Source organism: Cyanistes caeruleus, chromosome 6, assembly GCF_971803275.1.
Source record: "Cyanistes caeruleus chromosome 6, bCyaCae1.hap1.1, whole genome shotgun sequence".
Taxonomy (NCBI): domain Eukaryota; kingdom Metazoa; phylum Chordata; class Aves; order Passeriformes; family Paridae; genus Cyanistes; species Cyanistes caeruleus.
In genome coordinates this window covers 53,484,364-53,492,801 of record NC_141706.1, presented here as the reverse complement: position 1 = coordinate 53,492,801, position 8,438 = coordinate 53,484,364, and the positions used below count along the sequence as shown (strand labels likewise).

At 40.4% G+C, this 8,438-nt stretch overlaps 1 long non-coding RNA gene across 1 annotated transcript; it reads right to left on the bottom strand.

Moving 5' to 3' along the window:
- Positions 1-2,598: 2,598 nt before the first annotated feature.
- Positions 2,599-5,607, bottom strand: LOC111929861 (uncharacterized). Its single transcript, XR_002864882.2, has 2 exons — positions 4,854-5,607; positions 2,599-3,978 (listed from the first exon to the last, which is right to left on the bottom strand). It is a non-coding gene; the product is annotated as an uncharacterized LOC111929861 (long non-coding RNA).
- Between the last annotated feature and the right edge of the window lie 2,831 nt (positions 5,608-8,438).

Sequence of the window (8,438 nt, the reverse complement as noted above, 5' to 3'; positions counted from 1 at the left end):
AATGTCCTCAATTTCTCTTCTAGAGTAATGTCATTAGCCTCCAAGTGAACAAAATGCTTAATTTGTTGCCATAGCAGTGGAGTTTGAAAAATAAATGGTGACCTGCATAAAGAATTAGCACAAATTTGGTAAGCACTACAACTATTATAAAATCAGAGATTGGATATACTGCTCTAAGAGGGACAGTTTTTGTGGCAGCTAACATGCCAAGTGGAAATTAGCACCACCCCAGCTGAATTATATCTCCCCCACAAAAAGCTGGGTTTTTTCTTACCTTTAATATCAGACTTGGGCAGAATTGACTATATCACCACCTACACGGCTAAAATAAAAGCACAAGGTAGTGGTAGTAATGCTCTAGGAATCAGAATGACAAGTGTCAAAATACTGCCTTCCTAAACCTATCATAGCATCATGGCCCAAAGGTAAAGAAATAAACAGAGAAATCAAGAAAAACAGATATTTACTTTGCTTTAGTATTTCTACACTCAAGTAAGAACTTGTAAAATGTTTCTGCTGGGCAAAAACATAGAGCAAAGAAAGGCATGAGACTTTCCACAAGGGAAAGCATGCAACACTCAGTTCTGCTGAGGACCCCAAATCAGTAACAACTAAAGCTGACTGACCTTGCTCCTGCATTTGGAGGCCACCTCCCTAGGAGCCAGTGAGCTGTGTAGTCCCTCCTCCAAGCTGGTTTGCTCCACACAGGAGTCTAGGAGTAACCCAAGATGAAACGGAGGGTGGGCTCTCAGAGACCAGAACCTTGGCAGAAACAGAAAGTGAACTAAATTGATGGAACTGGGACACTCCTAAAGCTGCCTGTAGGAAAGCTGCTGCACTTTACATGAGAATGTATTTTTCTCATCTGCAGATCCTTACAAATTATCCTATCTATTGCAAATTCAGGCCTACTGATAATTGCATAATACTCCCCTACTACTTTTTGCAGACCCAGAGTGTTTATGGACCATAAGCTGAACACTTACTGGGCCTCTAAATTTAAGTTCATCCAGAGCATCCATTCTTAAGAAGAGACTCAGAACTATGAGTATTTTAGCTTAATTGTACACTGCAGCACATAACCATAATCACAAAGCATGTAAATGTTACAAAGTTTAGTTCAATGAAAGATTTTCTGCCTTACCTGGAATGGATGCTACTTGTGTTGCTATGGAAGAACAGGCTTCAGCCACTTACCCCTAGGACTATATGTGTCACCTGTGCTACTACTTATAGTCAGCTTAAAACCAGCTTTGGCCCATCTGCAAGAAGTGCAAATTGATGCAGAGATACCATGAGAAACATAGCAGGGAACCATCCTCCAACTCTGTTTCCACCTCCTGCTACCCTGCTGCCTTATCTTGGGCAAGCATTTCACGTTTTGTGCTCCCCATCTGTGGGATTACAGGAGGAAATTTCTTGCTTTTCTTTGCAGGGGACTCTACTGATATCCACACACAGAACACAGCATCACTCAGGGAGTCCAGGTGATACCAGTCAGGCTGCAGGTAAGGTCATTGCTGTGAAATAAAAACCCCACCAACCATTTTGACCAAACACCTTGGGGAGCCATAGGAAGCCTGAGGAAAAAAACAGCTATTGGAGCTAGAGCCCTGGGCACTACTGGCTGCATTTATCAGCCAGTTCTGGCTGAACTATGGCTGATTTTGACTAATAGATAAACACCCTTGCACTTAATGAAGAGTATAAGCTCATTCATATCACACTAACAACAATAAAAGTGCCTGCAATTACCTGGCTTCTCTCTTTTTCATCTTGGTTTTCTATGCACCCCGTTCCCCAGAGCTTCCAGTCTCAGGGTTAAAGATCCATTTGCAATCAGTAAAGAGGGTTACATGAAGACTGAAGCATTTTTAAATGCCTGTAAAATGTAATCATTAGTACTTTTAGGAAGAAATGCTTGAAGTGGACTGAAAATCTGAAAAAAAAAGTATTTTTGAAAAACACTTGATTTTTAAGTAGCTCTTCAGGTAAGTAGTTTCTAAAAATTATCACTGCTTCAATATAAACATCCCTATATATGTTACCTCATTTCATCCAACACAATTCTCAGTGCTTTACTCATCCCCTGAGCATGTATTAGAACCAGGCAATCTTATTACTCATTGCCATAATTTAAGAGGACAAGTAAAACAACTGAAATGTAATATCTTACTGATTTATTTAAGCATTACTAGGTGAGAGAAGGATGATGAAATCAGATACAGGACAGGCAGATATAGGCAGACTGAAATGTTCAAGCCTGATTTTTACAAAAGATTCTTCAAAATAGCCTTATGATTCCAAAGGATGCACTCACAGTGTGCAGGAGCAAAGCTTCAGATTGCTTGTCCAAGCGCCTTTCAGTTCCTGGCACTGATTTTTCTCTGGGTACCAGGAATGCAGGCACATATCCAACACTCATTCAAATCTGTGGGAAACTTCCCACATACACAACTGGGCTTTCACATCAGACTGTTCAACTACATGGAAAAGCTATCATTTCTTGGAAAAAAATAAACCAGTATGACTTTCTTTAAACACTCAGGATGAATGTCTCTATTCTCACTCTAAAAACTTCAGTCACGAAGTCAAGGCTGAAAGGAACTCAGACAATTTATTGGAAAATCATACTTTAGAAGTACAGCAAGAATATACACTTTCACACATTCACAGCCCTACTTTCAGAATCTGTTTTGATATTAGATACTACAAATTACTTAATGGAATTTTAAATTCTATTCTGCTCATACTTAAGCATCACAACTAATCCTCAAGCATCACAAAAGGTTCACATTCTGTATTTTCTTGCAAGACACATGAAATCATTAGAAGACATTTTATTACACACATAACATGGCATAACAAGTGTTATTTACCATACTTTCCTCAAATTCAGTCTTGACTTCAAAATATTTATCATAGTAATTGCAAATAGCACTCATTGGAGAATCTCTCAAAGGTCAAAAATCTTAATCTAAAAACTGAAAATAAATTGAAATGCCTGACAATCATCACCTGCAGAAAAACATTTATCCTGGTGGAAGAGGAACACACCAAAAGAACACATGTAAAGATTAAAGAGAAACTCTCAAGAAAACTTTCCTAAATTCTCAGAGGTTTAGTCTGAGATGACTATAATTTTTTTTTCTGTATTTTTTCCTCTTTATTTACTTTAAACTTTTGATGGAGCTGTATGAGCTGGTGCAAACAGGACTCAGAAACAATGACAAAACCATGGATGAAAGGCGAAGAGTAAACTCATTTTTCTTATCTCACCAACCAGGGATCACCAAAGCAGCAGACAGGAGAAGCACACAAGTGGGAACACAGGCACTGCAAAGCTTGGTCCATGGTGGAGGATCAGCAAACCTGCTGTTTTTTCCTGCATTTCAGGGATTCACACAAGTATAATTTACCATTGTGCTTTAATCTTGCCCGCAGGAGGGCAGGATTCTCAAGCATGTTTGATAGGGCGCCTCTAAGTCTACCACAGGCCTATGTTTCCCAGCCACAGATGTTCAACTTGTCTAAAACACAACGTCAAACAATAATTAGTATGATATATGTGCTTTTCAACAGCCAAACTGCAAGTCACTTGAGCTTGTTTACAGTCCTCCTCATCAATCTTCCATTTCTCGCAGCACCTGATGACAGATCCAGGCTGGCCCAACGCAGCAGGTGGTGGCAGAGTAGACCTGCCACTATTTTGTATCACTACACCATTGTATAACTGGGTGCAGTTCTACAGTATCTGTAAAAGCTTTCTGGGACCTGGTCCATGGGATGGGTGACAGTGTGGGAACAGGGACTTTCAAGAGAGTCCAAATTTGGAGTATTACCATTTATTGTAGCCTTTAGATCTTAATTTTTAAGGGGTATTTTCTATTTCTTCTTATAGCTTGACAGGTGGCACAGGAACCATCCCGCTGGTCCCAGAAGTGCCAGTGAAAATGCTGAGAATCCAATGATTGTTTCCTAAATTAAAGAAAAAATATTAAATAAAGTTAAACAAATTGAAACACTCCTAGACTAAGATGTATATTGCCAAGTAAATTATGTGGTATTATTGAACTTCTGCAGCTACAATTCCAGAGATGTGACAGATTCTAAAGGAAAAATAATCCACAGAGGATTATTTTATATGTTTGAACTAAAAGCACTAGCAATCTAAGGTAGTTGGAAAGAAAAGTATCTTAGTCCATTCCATGCACCAACATGCTTATATAAGACACATTTAGAACAGTAAAAGGCACATTAAAATATATTAGGCAAATGTCTTTTTTTCCTACAGATTCAGTACATTATGTGCCTATTTATTAAGCTTTTTATAAATAAAATCTTTATAGAAACAGTATTATTTGCTTAATAGTTACAGCAGCACAGCTTATCACTATTCAAATAAAAGAACTTTGGGTATTTACTAACACTGGGAGTTGATACAATAGGGCAGAGAGTTGCTGCTTAATTTTTAGTTAAATTATTTAGTTAAATAAATTTAGTTGGTCTTCTATAATCACATGCTAGAATACTTGTTCTGTGGACTATAATCAAAGATTATAAAAGGTACCCCACAGAAATGGATTTTGTGGCATGTCTCTGTAGGATGCTATGACAGCATTCCCTTCCTCTCAGGCACAGATTTCCCTTCTAGGAAGTGGGAGGAGACAAAGTTCTTTGAGGAGCAGAGGGAGTTCCTGGGGAGAGCTGGCTTCTAGTTGGGATAAAGAAAGCAAATATTTTCTGTATTAAAAAGAACAGCAAGAGACAGCTCTTCCAAGAAGATGGACTCAGATGCGATTAAAATAAAATAAAATAAAAATTTAAAAAGAAGGCTCAAAGACAGAACTCACCAGCAGTCCCACCTTGTCCTTAGGTGGGGAGCTGTGGATCCAGCGACTGCTCCAGCTGCCAGACCTGAAGCAGAAGAGTCGGGATCCACAATGTATTACAGAGCCCATGGTTTCAGCCCGGTGAGGAGAGAGCACAGCTGGGATACCCTGAGTAACGAGTGACTACTGCTGCCAGGAATTTCACAGTCCTTTGTTACTTTCTATGGCTCAAAGCCTGTAGAATGCTGAATTCTCTTCAATGAAGACTGTTTGACGGCCAAGTCCCCTCGTTTTTAAGCTGTGTGCAAGAAGCACCAGCAGCTGCCGCTGGCCCATCGGCAGCAGGAGCGTGTGTTTGTGCCTGGGGGCTGGGAGGGGAGGGGAGCACCTGGGGATGTTGTAGCCACCTCCCACGGCCTCATTGGGTTGTGTTGCTGAGCCCAGGAGTGGGAGGAGTCTGTCTCTGCTGCTGACCCTGTGAGTAAAATGGAGAAAGCTGTCTGTCCTCCCATCTACAAGAACCTTAGAAGTCTTTTTTCCCCTATGCATATGTCTCTCTACACAAATTGCTTGCGCTCCAATTACACACTCTCTGGAATTCCTGTTTGCAGTTCACTTACTACTTCCATTCAAGAAACTGACCCATAAATGATCAGTTCCTTGAATAAAATACTTCCCTGCTCCCACTGCTGAGAATATTCCTTCCTGCACTCCCTACCAAAACCATCATTAATCCACCTGTACAAAGGAGCTGTGAGGCTTCCTGATGAGAAAGCAGCCTTCCACAGCAGGGAAATGTGAAGTCACCTGCCTGGATTCAGGATCAAAAAAAAAAAAAAAGTGTGACAGGGTAACAGACAAAGGCAGAAAAATGTTATCAGCATTTCTGGTAGGAGATTATTTAACGAGTAGCTGGGCCGACACAGGGATGGACATGTGTAGCCCTATGCACGCAGAACTGGAGAGCTACAGTGCCGTGGCACTATGCCCAAGCTTAGGAGCTCCCTGGAACCAGCACCGTGCTAATTAAACAACTCATCTTGCAAACCAGGGCTGGTTTATAGCTAGTCAGCTTTCAGCCATAGCAATCCGACATCTGGCAGCCTGTGTGTATCTGTTTAAAATGTGTTACTTGTGCACTCAGAGGTGGAGAGGTAGGGAAGTAAATAATCCTCCCCTCAGCTGTGGACTGTGCCATTTCCAGTAAGGACATTTTTGACACATGAATTCTGTGCCTGTTATATGCAGACATGAAGATTTTTACTCAGCTGCAGTAAACAGATGATTTATTAGGTTCCCTACTAAATATATATACTATATATTTATTTACCTAGATATAAAATATATATTTTATTATTTTTTATTGTGCTTTCTCCTGCTTTTAATTATCAAATCCTGAATCAGATAACTATAGCATCCTTCTCTATATACTAACTATAACTGTAGCATCCTTCTCTAAGCTTTTTGTCAGAGAACACCCTTGAAGCTCACTTCCAAGACAGCCTACAACACACAGATGGTGGGGAGAACCTCAGCATGAGGGTTTTTGACAACGTCCAGAATATGTTAGCAAGGTGTGAAGAGCAAAGAATTAGAAGTCTACACAAACACAGAGTGGCAAATCAGTCATTAAACAGACATATCTGGCATGTTATTTGCCAGAACTGTGGTTTTGTTATCTTGGTAAATTTAATTGCTTGATTTTATGGTGGATGAGACAACAAGTTGGGCTTTTTTCCTGTAAAGTCTCCCAAAACAGTAAATATCCTATCTGTCTGTAACAAATACAGAATTTATTCAGAAATAAATATGTCTGAAAGATGTGTCTAAAGTGACCAGAAAGCAAAAGACTGGTTTACATTCATCAGCAGAGGCAATAGCAGCTAAATACATGGTGGATAACCCTAAGCAAATAAACTTCCTGAGACAGACCCTCTAACAGCAAGAGATTGTCCTAAATACATGATACATGATATTTTAAAATAATAGGGTTTGAGTTCTGCTACTTATTTTCAGGTATTTGCTTTTGTGTTTCATGCTCTCTACATTGACCATCTTTTTCTCTACAGTTGTGAGGACTGGAAACATCATAAATTTATACTGAGATTCTCCTTTCTCTCTCCTGCTCAGATTACTCTAGCATTAATTCCTGTATTAAAATTAAATCAAACACTGTCTTACAAGAGCAACAGTGCCTCTCATTAATCTTGCCATGTTTGGCACTTAAATTTCAGTTTTCTGAACATTCACTAGAAAATGAGATGTAATCTTATTTTTCTATCAAATCTACTGTGGGGATGAAAGGGTGAAGATTGGCAAGGAGAGAGGAAAACAAGCTGTTTCTAGAATTGTTTTCACTCAAAGACCAACCTTGCACCTGGGAGATATTTCTCTCAGTGTGAGAAAATTCATGTATTTGTGTTCACTTTGAGTTGTTTTCTGTCTGCTATAGAAGAGCTTTCTCACCCAGATAACAAAGTGTTGTTAACAAACATAACAGCATTCCTCAGACAGGCTGGTGGCCTTTTCATAAGGAGGAAGGAAGATAAGAAGTTCAGAGATTGTAACACACAGCCTGGGGAAGATATGAGCATGCCAAAACCCTTTTTTTTTTCTCTAACACAGAACTCAGGCCTAGCCACACTTTGCCCTTGCTAGAATGAGCTTAGCAACATATGGGTCTCCGTTCGATTTTGGAACCCTCCAGCCAGTGAGATGATGGAATAAATCTATTTTTTGCACTTCAGCTGTGAGCTGTGGTCATCTTAGTGTTACCTGCATGTATTTGGCTCCTACACCTTCCACTAACTGAGCTGTAAATCCAAACCACTCTTCCCCAGTACCTTAGCCCCTGCTCAGAACAGCACCACACCTGGCACTGACAGCCAGACCACTGCTATTTTCACATGTCTCTGAACAATATTTGTCAAAAGTGTCCCCCAAAAGGTTCAGCTGCTCTTGGTTCAGCTGGCACTTTTGTTCCTCACTCCATCTGTCTCATGCTGTGCCTGGGGATGCTCAGCCTGCTCCAGCCTCCTCTATATTCACATTGCAAACCCTCCAGACAGTACTTATACACCCCTTGTGAACACTAGGAGTTTTCTCACATTAAGTTTAGATTGTAAAAGCCTTTTGCTGTTCCTAGGTTTATTGGTCCCTTCAGAATGGCAGGAGGACTTCAAAGCTCTCCTGGCAGAGCTTATCCAGGTGTTTTCTTCTTCTCAGCTACTAGAAAAATACATTATGTATTTTTCCCAACATACGTGAGACTTTCCAAAATCCCACAGGGTGGTTCCTTGCTCCTTCACTCTTTCAGAGCCCTGCATTTAAGAATATTTGCTCTTTAGACTGCTGTCACTGGAATAATTTGCTTTTGAATTGCTGAGGTCCCTTGTTCATTAGCTAGTACCATGTCCTCATACCTTAGCTGAGAGGGCAGATCCTGGGGCAGGTTCTCTCACCTCTGGTACAGTGATACAGGCAATAACATCCCATTAGTGCCAGTGCAAAGCACTTTCAACTAACACACAGAGACAGCACCGACCCCCTGATTTTGTAGCTCATTTTTTCCCTCACTGGCTCCTGGGGGAAGATTGTAGATAACAG